General features: G+C 48.2%; 1 protein-coding gene across 7 annotated transcripts in view; it reads left to right on the forward strand.

The window, feature by feature from the left end:
- Positions 1-3,144: 3,144 nt before the first annotated feature.
- slc4a5a (solute carrier family 4 member 5a) overlaps positions 3,145-17,557 on the forward strand; it is a 117,982-nt gene continuing 103,569 nt past the window's right edge. For all 7 annotated transcript variants that reach the window (XR_005458787.1, XM_038785297.1, XM_038785302.1 and 4 more), the window contains exon 1: positions 3,145-3,279. The gene's annotated coding sequence lies outside the window, so the exon portion shown is untranslated. The remainder of the gene's footprint in view (positions 3,280-17,557) is intronic.

The raw sequence follows: 17,557 nt of genomic DNA on the forward strand, positions 1-17,557 counted from the left end.
TCACAGCCTGGTATGGCAACTGCTCGGCCCAGGAACGCAAGAAACTTCAGAGAGTCGTGAACACCGCCCAGTCCGTCACACAAATCTGCCTCCCATCCATTGACTCCATCTACACCTCCCGCTGTCGGGGGGAAAGCGGGCAGCATAATCAAAGACCCCTCCCACCCGGCTTACTCACTCTTCCAACTTCTTCCATCGGGCAGGAGATACAGAACACACACGAACAGACCCAAAACAGCTTCTTCCCCGCTGTTGCCAGATTTCTAAACGACCCTCTTATGGCCTGATCTCATTAACAGTACACCCCTGTATGCTTCACCCGGTGCCGGTATTACGTAGTTACATTGTGTACCGTGTGTTGCCCTATTATGTATTTTCTTTTATTCCTTTTTTTTCATGTATTTATTGATCTGTTGAGCTGCTCACAGAAAAATACTTATCACATGACAATAAACAAAATCCAAATCCTGTGGAGTTTTACAAGGAGATCAGTGCGGAGCTGGGGTCACTGCTAGTGAGGACTTATAATGAGGCGAGAGATAAGGGAGAGCTCCCCTCAACATAGTCGCAGGGTTCCACTCCCTGATCTTGAGGAAAGATAAGGACCAGGAGCAGTGTTGGACGTACCACCTGCTATCACTGCTTACTGTTGATGTAAAGTTGTTGGCAAAAGTGCTGGCATTGCGAATAGAGAGGACTGTGTGGGGGGGTGATAGGGGAGGACCAGATGGGATTTGTGAAGGGAAGGCAGTTGTCAGCAAATGTGCGAAGGCTGCTTTATGTTATTTTGATGTCTTTGGAATGATTAGAGATTGAAGGAGTACAGATAATGGATAGGGTGAAGGCCTTTGATCGGGTGGAGTGGGCGTATTTGGTGGAAGTGCTGGGTCGGTTCAAGTTTGGTCAGGGGTTTGTGGATTGGGTTCGGCTGTTGTCCAAGGCGCCGATGTCGAGCGTTCGGAAGGACAGGAAGAGTTTGGGTAAATTGGTAGATGAGATAGTGGTGGCTGCTCTCCCTGTTGCTTTTCACCTTAGTGATAGAGCCATTGACAATGCTACTTTGGGTGTAATGGGGTTGCAAAAGGATTGGGCTGGGTGGTGCCGAGCATAGAGTTTCACGAAATGCTAACAATTAGTTGTTATACATTTTGGACCCAGTGGGCAGCATTGAAAGGATTGTGGAGATCTTGACGGAATTTCGGGGGCGGATGGAGGTGGTGTCGTATAGAGGGGACGGGTTTGAGGTCACAGTTGTTGGCGTCTCTTCCGTTCTTGCCGGTCAGGTACTCCGTGGGCCTGGTGGTGGTTTTGCCGTATGGATATGGAGCATTGGAGGGTATGTCGTGTGGGTGCCGCTATGTGGCAACCGTAGGTTCGTGCCAGCAGCGCTGGATGATAGGTTCTGGGGGTGGGAGCAAGTGAGGATGGTATTTTAGGGACTTGCTCATGGGGGGCAAGTTTGCAGGACGGGAGGAGTTGGAGGAAATGCATGAGCCGCCAAAAAGGAACGGTTTTAGGTATCTGCAGGTGGAGATTTCGTGAGGAGAGAGGTGTCGTCCTTCCCGGGGTTCCCGTCTCCGGTTCTGCAGGACAAGTCGTCGTTGGAGGATAATATAGGGGAGGGGAGGGTTTAGATATCTATAGTGAATTAATGGTGAGGGAGGGCTCTCCGGTGGAGGAGATTAAGTGCAAATAGGAGGAGGAGTTGTGAAGGGAGGTGCAGCCGGGACATGGAGAGAAGTCTTGCGGCGGGTGAGTGGTTCAGAGAGAGGGGGGGGGCTCACCTGGGAGTGGAAACAGTTCATTGGTTTCTTCAAGGTGGATTGACGGGTCAGCGGGGGGAGGGGGGTAATTGGGGGGGTGGGGGGAGGGTTGGGGGGGTGAAGGATGAGAGGGTAAAGTTAGGAGGGCAGGATGTTGGTATTGGGGGAGTTTGGGGATTTGTGGTTTTTGTTTATGTTGATGTTTTGGTCTTCTGATGTTTTTGTGTATGTATGGAAAAAGCCTGGCATAAATATATTTTTAAAGAAAAAGATGGATTGAAAATTATGCCTGTGAAGGAGCTTGTATCAGCCATGTTGAATATACCACATGAGCCATTTCCGCTCACAAATGTGGCTATCACAAATTATTCCAATTCTTAATCCAAATGACGATTGACGGAATCTCAGCCATATAGTTCCGAAGGTAACACTCGCGCTTCAGAGTCAGAAGGTTCTGGATGTCAACTGCCACTCCACCCACTTGAGCCCAGAATCTAAGATGGCGCTCGAGAGCAACCCTGAGGAAGGGCTGCACTGTCAAAGGTGCCGTCTTTCGGCTGAAACTTTAAACATCTGGCATGTAAACCGGATGCGAAAGATCTTGTGACACCAATCAAAGACGTGCAGGGATTTGTCCCTGATGTCCTGGCCAATATTTATCACTCAACAACATTATATTATCTGGTTATTATCACATTGCTGTTTGCTGGAGCTAGCTGTGTGTAAAAGTGGGTGCTGCATTTCCATCACAAGTGTCTAATTAGTTGCAGGTTTTAGGGACATCATGGGAATGTGAATAGTGTTATACAAATGGGCGTTTTCTCTTTCTTTTGAGATCTTTGTTTGCGATTTTAAAGGTAAATTCAGCAGAGTCTTAGAGTCCTCTGGGTGCTCCTGTTTCCTCCCACTGTCCAAAGATGTGCAGGTTAGGTGGACTGGCCACACTATATTGCCCTCAGTGTCCAGAAACGGTGAGGTGGGGTTACTGGGAGAGGATGGACGTGTGGGCTGAGGTGCGATGCTCTTTCCGAGGGCCAGTGTAGACTCGATGGGCCAAGCGGCCTCCTTCTGCACTGTAAATTCTATGACCATAGGTTGCTTTCCCCTTTGATGGTGGTGATTTAACATGAGGATCACCACACCTCAGGCGAGGGACAAGGTTGAGAAGATGGGGGCTTTATGAATAACGTCAGCTGATACGGGAATTGAACCCATGCTGCTCTGCATCACAAACCAGCTAGTTAGCCAAGTGAGCTAAACTGGCCCAAGGCTGTAGTTCCATCCAAAGCATGGACAGACCCTTCCAAAGCATGACGATTGACTTTGCATGCGAAGTACTGGCTGACACAATTCCATCAATCAATAATCACCGCAGAACTGGTGCTGGGCACTCACTGCACTGAGCTTTAGACTACAGGACATTCGTGGCATCTGAGTTGAACAAAGGAGTTTGGACCATTAAATGAGCCTCATTCAAATTGCCTCTCGCTGATTCTGCGACTGCACAGATCTGAAGGTAGGGCTACCACATGTTAAGAGAGAGCGGGAATGTTTTTCCTCGACAAGTTGGAGGAATAAGATGAATGTGGATGGTTTTATTTTTGAGTCGTGAGACTAAGCAGACAGGTCACAGTGTATTTTTGTGTTCGCAGTGTTTCCAAACTGCTTTGGGTGTCTGTACTGTTTGGCATGGAACACAATGCACACGTCCACTGCTGACAGTCTTACAAAATACATTTACTGGACAAAATTTGAGAAATGGCCTTTGATTAATACAGGGTCTGAATCAATTAGGGGCAGCACGGTAGCATAGTGGTTAGCATAAATGCTTCACAGCTCCAGGGTCCCAGGTTCGATTCCCGGCTGGGTCACTGTCTGTGCGGAGTCTGCACGTCCTCCCCGTGTGTGCGTGGGTTTCCTCCGGGTGCTCCGGTTTCCTCCCACAGTCCAAAGATGTGCGGGTTAGGTGGATTGGCCAGGCTAAATTGCCCGCAGTGTCCTAAAAAAGTAAGGTTAAGGGGGGGATTGTTGGGTTACGGGTATAGGGTGGATACGTGGGTTTAAGTAGGGTGATCATGGCTCGGCACAACATCGAGGGCCGAAGGGCCTGTTCTGTGCTGTACTGTTCTATGTTCTATGTTCTAATTGTCTGCGGGAAGGAAAATCAAGGACAGAAAAAATGTAAGGGATATGATTAATGACAAAGTGAGCATGGTGTAAACTCCGTCCAACAACCCAATAACTTTGTTTGAAAAAAGCGTGAGTATTAAATGGGGTTTTGCTTCTCATTTTCAGAAAAGTGATTACACTTAAATTCCAGATAGGACTAATTTCACATAAAGAGCACGTTAAATCATATTCTGGGGTAATTTATTATAAATAACTCTGGTGTGTAACTAACTGTGTTAGGATTTATTAGTAAGAGCCATCAGTTTATCTCATTTATCTGTTGAATACTCAGCTGGCTGTGTTACTTAAAAGATTTGGTTTATGTCTGAGTTAACGATACTATTAATGAAGGATGTGCAATAACTACCAGTATTTATTATAAAATAACACAATCAGTATTAACCATGTACAGCTGTTGTCAGAATACACTAAAATCTAACAGAACAGATCTAGAGTTTGCATTTCATCACCAAGTTCATTAAGTGATCCCTTCCTCCCTGTTGGAGGCCTGAGATTGATATATTTGTGGTTACAAAACCAAGATGGGTTGAGATACAGATTAGCACTGATCCAAATCGTGGAACAGGCTCAAGTGGCTGAATGGCCCACTCCTGTTTCTATCTTCCTTGCTCCCTATAACCTTACCTTCCTATTGGGAGTTCAGGAACACTGAATTCATCCTCGCAACAGACTTCAATCAGTGTACATTTCATGATCCATATTCGTTTTTTGTTTTATTACTAAATTTGTCAGCAGATTGGCCTTTCCACCCAATAGGCTGAGGCAGACCCTTCATGAACGTGGCAAAGATTCGTTTTTTTTAAAGTTTGGGGTGAAGTGAAATATAATATTACTCTACTAAGCAACGTAATGAAATGATAGTCTATCAGCTGGCGGCACGGTGGCACAGTGGCTAGCACTGTTGCTTCACAGCTCCACGGTCCCAGGTTCGATTCCCAGCTTGTGTCACTGTGCAGAGTCTGCACGTTCTCCCCGTGTCGGCGTGGGTTTCGTCCGGGTGCTCCGGTTTCCTCCCACAAGTCCCGAAAGGCGTGCTTGTTCGGTGAATTGGACATTTTGAATTCTCCCTCTGTGTACCCGAACAGGCGCCGGAATGTGGCGACTAGGGGCTTTCCACAGTGACTTCATTGCAGTGTTAATGTAAGCCTACATGTGACACGAGTAAAGATTATTATTTAGTAATATTATACAACTAGAAAGCTGTGCCTGTGCTTACATTGAAAGCGCCTTTGACAACATTGATTTTGTTATTGTCAGTATCAGTAATGTGTAATCAAGTGCAGCCGAGCCTAAAGGACATCATTCTGATAGAAATAATGGGAGGAAGCCTCAGAATGAGAAACAACGTGGTGTCTCTCACCCTGGAAGTTGCCCCTCATTGTGGAACTGTCACATCAGCCTGATGGACACAGGTTCTCACAGGTAATGTTGCCTCCATAAGTAGGCCTCTGAAAATGTTCAAACCCAGTGTTTTTTCACCGTGATAATATTTTTGGAACTTCTTGTGCTCAGAAAGACAAGCCACATTTGTAATTTCACATATCCAGCTTCAGCACAGCATTATACAACACATGAAACCACTTAGCTCATTTTGTCCATGCCAGCACTTGGAAAGATTTATCCTGTTTTTCCCACTCTCCTGTTCCTCCCCATTGACCTACTTCTTTTCAGTTGTCTTTTGCATCCAGCCCATCACCATGCTGTCAGGTTCATTCCCAACTTGCTGTGTGAAATATATTCTCCTCATCTGTCTGCCCCACCCCCAGTGCTTAAAACCATCAGGAAGCACTCAGTCACAGTCAGGTAAAGCACGTTAATACTAATAACCTTTATTGTCACAAGTAGGATTACGTTGACACTGCAGTGAAGTTATTGTGAAAAGCCCAAGCTCACTTCTGTGCCTCAGACACTGTGCCACGACCTCAACCTCAGTCAGATCCATGGTAATTTTGCACTGTTAACCAATATCAGTGAGGAACTCGGTGGAGACTGGCTAAACACAGTACATGATAGGCCCCAACCCTCAGCAGCAGGCCGCAGAGAGATTCAATCCATTTGTTTAAATCTGATTTGAACTCCGGACGAGGGGTAAAAGAAGCCGCCTCATCTCCGTGACAACCTGACGCCCCTGAAAAATAGTCCGGAATTAACAATCAGTTGTAGGTTAACAAAATCCAATTGCTCAATTTGGGTATTCATTCACTACTGTTTTAATGCAGACATTCACCCATTTATTTTAATCAAGTTAACAACTCTGTTAAAATAGCTTGTGGGCCAATGTTCCAAGGATATGGCGCATTAGAATCTAATGCACAGCTTCTTCAGCACAATTAAAACCATCTAGGGTCTGAGTACCCAGGGTCCCACCCCACTGAGAGCCATAAACGGAGAGGCTTTCATCAGAGAGGCAATCAATGCCTACTGGAGAGAGCACTTCCTGGACCTCCTCAAACAAGGTACCGCCTTCGACACAAGTACCCTCGACACCATCCTGCAACAGGCAATCTGCCACCATCTCAGCGCAACACCAGCTCGTTGTGAGGTCGAAAAAGCCATCCAACAGCTGAAAGACAACAAGGCCTCTGGCGCAGAAGGAATCCCTGAAGAAGTATTAAAATGTGGCGAAGAGGCACTCGACAGAAATCCACAACCTCATCACCCTTGTCTGCAAGGAAGAGAGAGCACACAGAAACAAACATAGAATATAGAAGCAGGAGGAGGCCATTCGGCCCTTCGAGCCTGCTTCGCCATTCATTATGATCATGGCTGATCATCAAGTTCAATACCCTGATCCTGCCTTCCCCCCATATCCCTCGATCCCTTCAGCCCCAAGAGCTCTATCTAATTCCTTCGTGAAATTACACAACATTCTGGCCTCAACTACTTTCTGTGGGAGTGAATTCCACAGAATTCACCACTCTCTGGGTGAAGAAATTTCTCCTCACCTCAGTCCTAAAAGGTTTACCCCTTATCCTCAAACTCTGATCCCTCGTTCCTGACTCCCCACCATCAGCAATATTCTTTCTGAATCTACCCTGTCCAATCCTGTTTTTAATGTTTTATGTTTCTATGAGATCCCCTCTCACTTTTCTAAACCCCAATGAATAAATCCTAACTGACAGTCCCGCCATCCCAGGAATCAGCCTGGTAAACCTTCGCTGCCCTCCCTCCATCGCAAGAACATCCTTCCTCAGATAAGGACCCCAAAACAGCACACAATACTCCAGGTGTGGCCTCACCAATGCCCGATACAATTGCACAGTTAGAGACACTGCAAACATGCCAAATTATTAATATGAACAATCCTTTAGATGCAGGAAATGTGCAGGTTCTCATCTATCATGTCCTCCGAGATTATGTGAAAAGCCATCTCCAACAGAATCTAGGCAGAACAATCCCTCAGATGATACATCATGGATTATAGATCAGGCAGCAACAGTGAAACCATGTAAACCATGCTCACATTGGTCTCACTCTCTCAGTACAGAAAGCAGGCATTCCCTGGGAATTGTTTCCTGATTACCCTTTAACACAAGCTTTTTATGAATCTCAGAGCATGTGCAATTTAATTTTTTGGGATCATCATCTTGAAGTAACAAACTATTCCTCTGGTTGTACGTGACAAAGTGGTGAATCTTTTAAAAACCAAGGTTCCATGCAGTCTGATGTAAAGCTGTGACATCCAGTGTTTGTACTGTGTTACCTCTCCAACTCCAATTGCCATTCATCACCAAATGACAGCAAGTCAAAGACACAAGCTGACAGCTGAATGAAGGGAGTACATCAGCACTGAACACACAAACTACCTTACCAAATGGCTTTAGAATGAATGTGAAATTTTATTTATAAAGAAACGTGTACTCGACAAATGACTGAACTTGCGGCACTATGCTGGGACCTTGCAATTTTCAGAGCACTGAGCTTTATGCATTCACCACAATGCACGTGTTCAAATTAAATGACATTTTAACATGTTACACAGTGCATGTACGAACCACAATCAATTATTTCTTAGAAGCTCAGTGTGAGAGATTTCATCTGGCACTTAATTGGGTTTGACAGTGGATTGCACTCCAAAAGGAAATTATTGATTTTCAACCACACTTAAAATCACAAATGCAGATATTCAATTTGAAGTTACTTACAGCACTGGCCTGGTGAAAAATACCTTGTAAGATGCGTACACATGGGGATGGAGTGATATTACGTCATCAAATCTCCAATTGTAACTGGCCCAATCTTTTCACAATCACCTTAAGATACTGAGGGTGAAATCAGACTTGGGTCATTGTCACTAGAACCAATAATCAGACAATGTAAAATAGGTGCATTCGTTTTTTGAAAATTCATTTTACGGGTTGTTGATATCACAGGCTCGGCCAGAATTTATTGTCCACACCTAATTGCCCCTGAGAAGGTGGTGATGAGCTGCTTTCTGAAGCGCTGCACACCCACAGTGCTGTTAGGGAAAGAGTTCCAGGATTTTGACCCAGTGACAGTGAGGATGGTGAGTGGCATGGAGGGCTGCATGTTCACATGTGTCTGCTGGCCATGTCCTTCTAGATGGTAGATTGTGGGTTTGGAAGGTGCTGCCAAAGGAACCTTGGTAAGTTGCTGCAGTGTATGTTTGAGATGGTACACACTCCTGCCACTGTCCGTCGGTGCTGGAGGGAGCAAATATTTGTGGATGAGGAGCCAATCAAGCGGGCTACATAGAACATAATGTATAGAACGTACAGTGCCGAAGGATTCAGCCCATTGAGTCTGCACCAACTCACTTAAGCCCTCACTTCCACCCTATCCCCATGACCCAATAATCCCTTCTAGCGTTTTTGGACACTAAGGGCAATTTATCATGGCCAATCCACCTAACCTGCACTTCTTTGGAGCGTGGGAGGAAAGCGGAGCACCCGGAGGAAACCCACACACACACACACGGGAGAATGCGCAGTTCCACACAGACAGTGACCCGGCGGGGAATCGAACCTAGGACCCTGACGCTGTGAAGCCACAGTGCTGGCCACTGTGCTACCGTGCTTCCCCGACGTTGACCTAGATAATGTTGAGCTTCTTCAGTGTTGTTGGAGCTGCACACGATCCTGGCTTAGCCCCACCACCATCATATGCAATTAACAGCAGAGGGCTTAGGATAGAAATCAGGCACTGTTTCTGTTCCGTCATCCAGGGGCACTGAGGCCAAGTTTAACCTGAAACTCCTTCAAAACTGCTGCCCCATCAGAGATATAGTTTACTCAACACAAACTTGAACTCTGGGTGTTCTGAATGTGTAAACTGTAGTCCTCCACCTGGTGGCACCCTTTACCCACTGGCACAGTATAAATTCTTGATGGTAAGAAGGGAAGGTATAATAACTCATAAGGAATCTGTCGTGGATGAAGGTGAATTGATTTACAGACTTACAATTATAATATTAGCACAGCAATTTGCTCCCAATGCAGACCTTGCTGTGAGGATAGATCTAATCAGGTCCTGAGTTGGGCCTGTTTTGATGCCATCCCTTAACAAGCCCCAGGTGGTTGGCCTCTGACACCCTCCATCAGGAGCTTCAAATCCATGAGTCCCCAGGGTGGCACGGTGACGCAGTGGTTAGCACTGCTGTCTCTCGTCACAGAGGACCCTGGTTCGATCCTGGCCCCGGGTCACTCTCCATGTGGAGTTTGCACATTCTCCCCGTGTCTGCATGGGTCTCACTCCCACAACCCAAAGATGGATTAGACAGGCTAAATTGTCCCTCAATTGGAAAAAAAAGAATTGGCTAATCTAAATTTAAAAATCAACATTGAAGCCGCTGAAATGAAAGGGACAGTGGCTGCATGGAAATGAAATTGACTCCGGGACAGAAAGATGGCGCCACATTCCAGCGCCTGTTCGGGGAGGCTGGTACGGGAATTGAACCGTGCTGCTGGCCTGACTTGTTCTGCTTTAAAAGCCAGCTATTTAGCCCTGTGCTAAACCAGCCCCTAGGCTGGGCAGCAGGGTAGCATGGTGGTTAGCATAAATGCTTCACAGCTCCAGGGTCCCAGGTTCGATTCCCGGCTGGGTCACTGTCTGTGCGGAGTCTGCACGTCCTCCCCCTGTGTGCGTGGGTTTCCTCCGGGTGCTCCGGTTTCCTCCCACAGTCCAAAGATGTGCGGGTTAGGTGGATTGGCCATGCTAAATTGCCCGTAGTGTCCTAATAAAAAAGTAAGGTTAAGGGGGGGGTTGTTGGGTTACGGGTATAGGGTGGATACGTGGGTTTGAGTAGGGTGATCATGGCTCGGCACAACATTGAGGGCCGAAGGGCCTGTTCTGTGCTGTACTGTTCTATTTCTATGTCTATGTCTATGTCTATGTCTATAAACGAAATAGTGCAATTGTAGGAAGTGTAGGAACAGAGCATATATACACAAGTCTGAAAGTGCGAGGGCAAATTGAGAAGTTGGTTAAATAGACTTTTGAAATAGACAAGGGACGGGATTCTCCAGTACAGCTGCTGTGTTTCCTGTGCAGTGTTCCCCTTCAGCCAGCCAATGGGGCATCCCATTGTGGCCACCCCAACGCCATTGGGAAAGCTGCAGACGTGAGTCTGCTGCCAACGGTCCAGAGCATCCCATCGGCAAAGAATTTCACTGATAGAATGCAAAAGAAAGGGCATTAGTTGTTGATTAATTAGTAGTTGGGACCTGTGTTCACTTTTAGGCATCACATTTTCAGAAGGAAGTCAAGGTTATAGAGAGAGCCCAGAGCATATGTACCAGGGATAGGGGTGTCATGACATGCAAACATGCAACCAATGAACACTCAGAATAGGACACAACCAATGGGCAGTCAGGACACTCAGAGGTGGCATCACCACAAGGGGGCATGACATAAACACTATAAAAGGGATGAGGCACTCACCCTGCCTCTTTCCACAGACAGACATCCAGAGAGTTAGACAGGGTTGACCAGCAGCATCACACCTTAGAGCAAGCTGGTACAGTTAGACTGAGTTACTACAGTTAGATTAGCAGAGAGTCGAACTCATTTGAGAACTGTGTTACTAGTTCAATAAACACGTTGAACTCACTTCAGAGTCTGGAGCATTGTAATGACCTCCAATTAGCATTATTGGTTGGCCAATTGGAGTATAGGCTCCCTCAATTATAGCTCATTGAGGGGGGGCCATATAAGCACCTGTGTAGGCTTTGTGATCCAGTCTTAAGTTGACTGGACTGCTAGAAGCACTGTTTGTAGCTGCTCCTGTAATATCGTTATTGTAAATAAATATTGGTGTGGTGACGGGACTCCTGCCTCCCGTGGATTACTACAAGCATCCTTTAGTTACGACTGCATCAAGTAGCAGCCTGTGTTATCCGAAGCAGCATAACACAACAAACGGCAGAGAGAAACTGGAGTTGTTCTATTCTGAGCATGAGGTTAAGGGGTAATTTGTGATTTGATAGGATGCCCAAAATGGTTTTGATGCAGTAAATACCTCAAATTTAAACGGTTGTAGATGTGTCAGTATCACAAGGCATAGAATGAAGGTTGTTGAACCATGAACTATGCATCATTGAACAATGAATTTTTAGGATTTAGCATGCAGAACCTGAACGAATGGTGGGGCAGATTCAATAAGAACTTCCAGAAAGGAATTTGGGTCCATAATTGAAGGGTAAATTTCCAGTGCGATGAGGAAGGAACAGGAGATGGAACTAGTTGAGCAGCTCTGTCAAAAAGCCAGCAGGGACTGGGTGGACAAATTGCTTCCTTGCGTGCTGGAATAGCCTATCAAAAATTAAAACATCCGTCATCCATTGAAAAGGACTAAGAAACAGTAAGATGTTTAATGTTGCTGTTAGCCTGGTGTTGCAAAGGTCTTTGGGAGTTTATGTTCTCCAGGAAGAGTGTTCAATATCTCAAGACAGCTCCTGTGCTATGGAACTGTGGCCTATTGGGTAAGCACACTGCAATGGTTTGTTACAAAGCCATACAGCCCATAACATCCCAATGAGACTCTGGCTCTGTGCTGACTGAACTGACCTCAGCCAGAGTGGTGTGTACCTGAGCTGAAAAGAGAAATAAATGACCAGAGCTAGCAATTATCTTGCATCGCTCATACTTGATATTGTAATTTTTCTGAAGGTGCAGCAGAATTGCCTTTTCCATGACAAAAGACCATTTCCGGTGCAGATTGAGTAGAGTTCAGGGCAGTTCCCGAGCAGTTCCGGTACAGTGCCCTGCAGTTATTCTTTTTTTTAATGTAATTTATTACAAACATGTAACAAAACATGTTACAGCGAACAAACACCCCAGGAAACATGGGCGCAATTCTCCGCTGCCCACGACGGGTCGGAGAATAGCGGGAGGGCCTTCCCGACATTTTTCCCGACCTCCCGCTATTCTCCGCCCCCCCCCCCCCCCCCCCCCACGGCCGCCCCACGACACGAATCGCTGCTCGCCGTTTTTTACACCGAGCAGCGATTCTCCCCAGGCCGATGGGCCGAGTTCCCAGGCCTTTACGGCCGTTTTCACGAACGCAAACACACCTGCTCTCACCATTCGTGAAAACGGCCGCAAAGTGCTGTCCCAGACAACCATGGCGCCGATTGGCACGGCCGCACCACGGCCGTGCCAAGGGTGGCATGGGCCCGCGATCGGTGGGCACCAATCACGGGCAGCGGGTCCAATACCCGCGCACTCATTGTTCCTTCGCCGCCCCGCAGGATCAGTCCGCTGGGCGGCTGAGGGGCATGACGGCCCGCGCATGCGCGGGTTTGACGCATATGCGTGGTGACGCCATCCGCGCATGTGCGGCTGACGTCATCGTGCGCGTCAGCCGCCGTGACGCTTGGCGCGCGGGCTTAGGGACGGTTGCTAAGCCCGCGATGCCGTTCTTCACAGGGCCGCACTGCTAGCCCCGACCGGGGGGGAGAATCAGGTCCCGGGAGGGGGCGCGGAGGCTGCCATGAAACACGGCCAGTTTCACGGCAGCCTTTACGACTCTCCGCATTTGCGGAGAATCACACCCCATACTTCCCAACAATCAACTATACAGTCTGTACAGATTTTTTCCCCTTTTTCACCCCCCCTGCCCCGTGACAAACAGCTCCTCAAACATGGTTACAAACATCCCCCCACCTTTCCTCACACCCCCCCTGAAGAGCCCCTTAACTCATACTTTATCTTCTCTAACCGCAGGGAGTCATACAGGCCACCCAACCAAGCTGCTACCCCCGGTGGCGATGCCGACCCGCCCCTCCAACAACATTCATCGCCGTGCAGTCAGAGAGGCGAAGGCCAAGACATCGGCCTTCCTCCTCTCCATGAACTCCGGCTTCTCTGAAACCCCAAATATCCCCACCAAAGGGTCCAGGTCCACTCCCTCCTCCACTATCCTGGCTAAGACCGCGAACACTCCCACCCAGAATCTTCCCAATTTTTCACAACCCCAAACATGTGCGTGTGAATTGTGAGCTGCTAAGGGGGAGTGAGATCAGGTATCTGCAGGTTAGGAACTTTGCGCTAAAGGTCTGGAAGGGGTTCCCTAGACTGCCGGCCCCCACCCACACCTCCCACATTCATCTGCTACCCCCTGAAAGAACCCACTCATTCTCGCCCGAGCCATATGCACCCTGTGCACCACCTTAAACTGTATCAGGCTCATCCTTGCACAAGAGGAGGTCCCGTTTACCCTCGCAGTGCCTCACTCCATACTCCCCAATTGATCTCCATTCCCAACTCCGCTTCCCATTTCTCCTTGATCTTCACCACCCGCTCGCCTCCCTGCTCCTCCAGCCACTTATATATATCCCCAATTCTTCCCTCCCCTTCCACATCCGGAAGCAGCAGTCACTCCAGCAGGATGTATCCCGGCAATCCAGGGAACCCCTTCCAGACCTTTCGTGCAAAGTCCCTAACCTGCAGATACCTGATCTCACTCCCCCGTCGGCAGCTCTACCTTTTCCCTTAGCTCCTCCAGACTGGTGAACCTTTCCTCCAAATACAGATCCCTCACCGTGACCAGCCCCACTTCCCTCCACCTCCTGTATTCACTATCCATCCCCGCCCGGCTCAAACTCAAGATTCTCGCCCAGCGGCGTTAGCACCGACATCCCTTCCACCCTAAAATGTCTCCTAAACTGATTCCATGGGCAGGATTCTCCGACCCCCTGCCGGGTCGGAGAATCGCCGGGGGCCGGCGTCAATCCCGCCCCTGCCGTGTCCTGAATTCTCCTCCGCCAGAGATTCGCCCCCCCCCCCCCCCGCCCCGCCCCCCGCCCCGCCGATTCTCCGGCCCGCGATGGGCCGAAGTCCTGCTGCTGTCAAGCCTCTCCCGCCGGCGGGAATCAAACCACCTACCTGACCGGCAGGAGCAGGCGGCGCGGGTGGGTGCCGGGGTCCTAGGGGGGGCGCGGGGCGATCTGGCCCCGGGGGGGTGCCCCCACGGTGGCCTGGCCCCCAAAGGTGTGGAGACTTCCGCACCTTTGGGGCGGCCTGACGCCGGAGTGGTTCATGCCACTCCAACACGCCGGGACCCCCCTGCCCCGCCGGGTAGGGGAGAATCCCGGCCTTTATCTTCACCATGGACTGCACCACCGGGCTCCTTGAATACCTACTTCAAGCCATTGGCAACATAGCCCTTAAATAGACCCCTTACAAGATTCATCGTCCATCCTAACCCACTCTACCCCTTCTCCTTCCCACCACCGCCACACCTTGCCCACATTCGCCGCCCAATAATAATGAAGCAAGTTTGGCAATGCCGTCCTCCAACCCCCCCCCCCCCCCCCCCCCCCCCCCCACCGTTCGAGTGCCGTTCCTATGCAGTTCGGGGACAGTTGTGGCACAATATTGGGGAGGTTCCTGCCCAGTTTTGGCACTCTGCTGTTCCTGATCAGTAACTGGAGACTGTTATTGGTGAGAATAGCAATGGCCATCCCCCATGATCAAATAGATAGAAAGTCACACATTGCCTTGGCTCATATACATCCATGTGGACCAGGGATGGAAAAGAGTTGGCAGCTGTTTCCCCTGATCAGTCCTTCCGAGTGGGAATCAAAGGGTGAAAACGACGTGAAAGTATCCTGTGATCAGCTGTGTAGGGGATGACCACGGAACGTCATTTCCAATGCTTTCCTCTCCTCTGTTTTGGCTCCTTAGCATAAACAGTAAACCGGTGACAGCGCGATTTAAAGGTACTGATCCTGGTCCAGATACAGGAAACAGCCCCAGTAACTGAAGGTGCTGGAGAGGATGGCAGGACTGGCAGCGGCTGTGGAGAGAGAGTAACAGAGTTTCAGGCCAATGCGGGGAGGAAAAAGCAGAGGATGGAAGGCAGGAGAAATCAAATTTACAAACAGGATGATAGTGGCGTAACAAGCGAATCTGTCTGTGGAAGAGGTGAAAATGGCAACTGCAGAATCTTTATCAACAGCCGCTGTCTGGAAAAAATGGCGGCCATGATTGTGATCTGAAATTGATGAATTCAAAGCAACCGGATTGTCACCTATCCTCCATGTTCCTTCCTTGTGGGAATGACAAGACCATGTCAGAATTAGTCCTTCCTGAACCGATTGAAGCAGTTTGATATATGATATCTCCTTGTCATCATTTCCAAGCAGTCAGAGGTGGAAAACAGTAAATCTGAGGTTGTAAGTGAAGCAGTAGGGCAGCATGGTGGTGCAGTGGTTAGCACTGCTGCCTCACGGCGCCGAGGACCCGGGTTCAATCCCGGCCCCGGGTCACTGTCCGTTTGGAGTTGACACATCCTCCCCGTGTGATGGAACCATCAATTCTACGGACACGTGCTTGTAGGATTAGAATAGCGGTTTTAATATGCTTACAACAGAGCCAGCCTGTTAGCCGTTGAACTTTCGGTGAACTGGCTGGCTGACTCTGTGGCACAGATCTTTATACAGCAGCTCCAGGGGGGAGGCATTCTGGGCGGAGCCAAGGGGGGAGCCCAGTACAAACTCTCGAGTACTCCCAGAGCTACTCCCCCTGGTGGTCAGGTAGTGCAACTGCACTTACAATATCGGTACATATATATACTGGGAACAGAGTGACATTGGTAACTTATAATACCGTGTGAATCTCATTCACCACACCGTGTTTGGTGGGTTTCACCCCCACAACCCAAAGATGTGCAGGGTAGGTGGATTGGCCACGCTAAATTGCCCCTTAATTGCAAACAAAATAATGTTTGTGTACTTCACATGAGACACAGAAAGCAGATCCTGTGAAGCTACGACTTGAAGTATCTCATAGATTACGTAGATTTCCTGGGACATACAGTGCAGAAACAGACCATGTCAGCATTCCTGCTCCACTCAAAACCCTTCCCGCCCTTCCTTATCTGACTCTCAATTCCAACCTCCATTATTTGCCTCAGTTACTCCCTGTAGTCGTTGTGACATTATACAAATGCACAGCATGTGAAGAATTAATGTTATGCTAAGGCTAGCCACTAGAGGGAGCTAGGGGACAGTACTATAAATTGCACTGGCTCTTAAACTAGGGGAAGGAAATTCGACTGGAGCTGACGAAGATAAGGTTCATCGTGTCTTGCAGGGTTAATTAAGATATAATAGTTACAATTAGGAGATAGAGATAGTGTTTGTGAGTGTAGTTTAATTCTTACAAGTATGTTTGCTGTTCAGAATAAGTGTCAAACTCAAATTTAATAGTGTTAATAAAATTAGTTTCGGTCTTTAAAAGAGCTTTGTGTACTTTTGTGATCACTACGCGTTCCATCCTGGAAACCCCCCTCAAAGATCACTACAGTAGTGAGTTCCAGTCAACAGGGTAGATGCTGCGAGGTTAGTTCGTCTGGTGGAGGAAGGTCAGGTCAGTCTCCGAATAAGGAGCCAGCCATTTAGGAAAGGGATGTGACACCTCTTCACTCAGCAGGTCGTGAACCTTGGAAATTCAGAGAGCTGTGGATTTTCATTTGTTGAGCGTGTCCAAGATTGAAACCAATAGATTTTAGGAATTTTGGAAAATTAAGGGATATCGGGGTGGTGTGGAAAAGTGGCAGTGAGTTTGAGGATCTGGCAGAGCAGGTTCCAATAGTCGAATGGCTTACCCCTGCTCTTATTCCTTCTGCTGTGAGCTGTTCAAAAAGCTGTTCAAAGTTTATTAAAGGGTCGGCTCTTAAAGAAAGGTCTCAGAGGAAGCGATGGAGGGGCAGGTTTGAAACAGTTTAATTTTGTGGAAACTATTGTACAGCTGTTTTATTTTAAGCTGTTTACATGGTTAGCGCACTTGTAAATAAACTTGCTGAGATATTCAGCCTGACCAGCCAATGTGATGCTGCTTTTTGCAGTTAGCAGGGTCCTCAGCGCCCTGAGGCAGCAGTGCTAACCACTGCGTCACCATGCTGCCTTACGGATGCTAATAGAACATAGAACAGTACAGCACAGAACAGGCCCTTCGGCCCTCAATGTTGTGCCGAGCCATGATCACCCTACTCAAACCCACGTATCCACCCTATACCCATAACCCAACAACACCCCCCTTAACCTTACTTTTATTAGGACACTACGGGCAATTTAGCATGGCCAATCCACCTAACCCGCACATCTTTGGACTGTGGGAGGAAACCGGAGCACCCGGAGGAA

Source organism: Scyliorhinus canicula, chromosome 26 (genome assembly GCF_902713615.1).
Source record: "Scyliorhinus canicula chromosome 26, sScyCan1.1, whole genome shotgun sequence".
NCBI classification, from domain to species: Eukaryota; Metazoa; Chordata; class Chondrichthyes; order Carcharhiniformes; family Scyliorhinidae; genus Scyliorhinus; species Scyliorhinus canicula.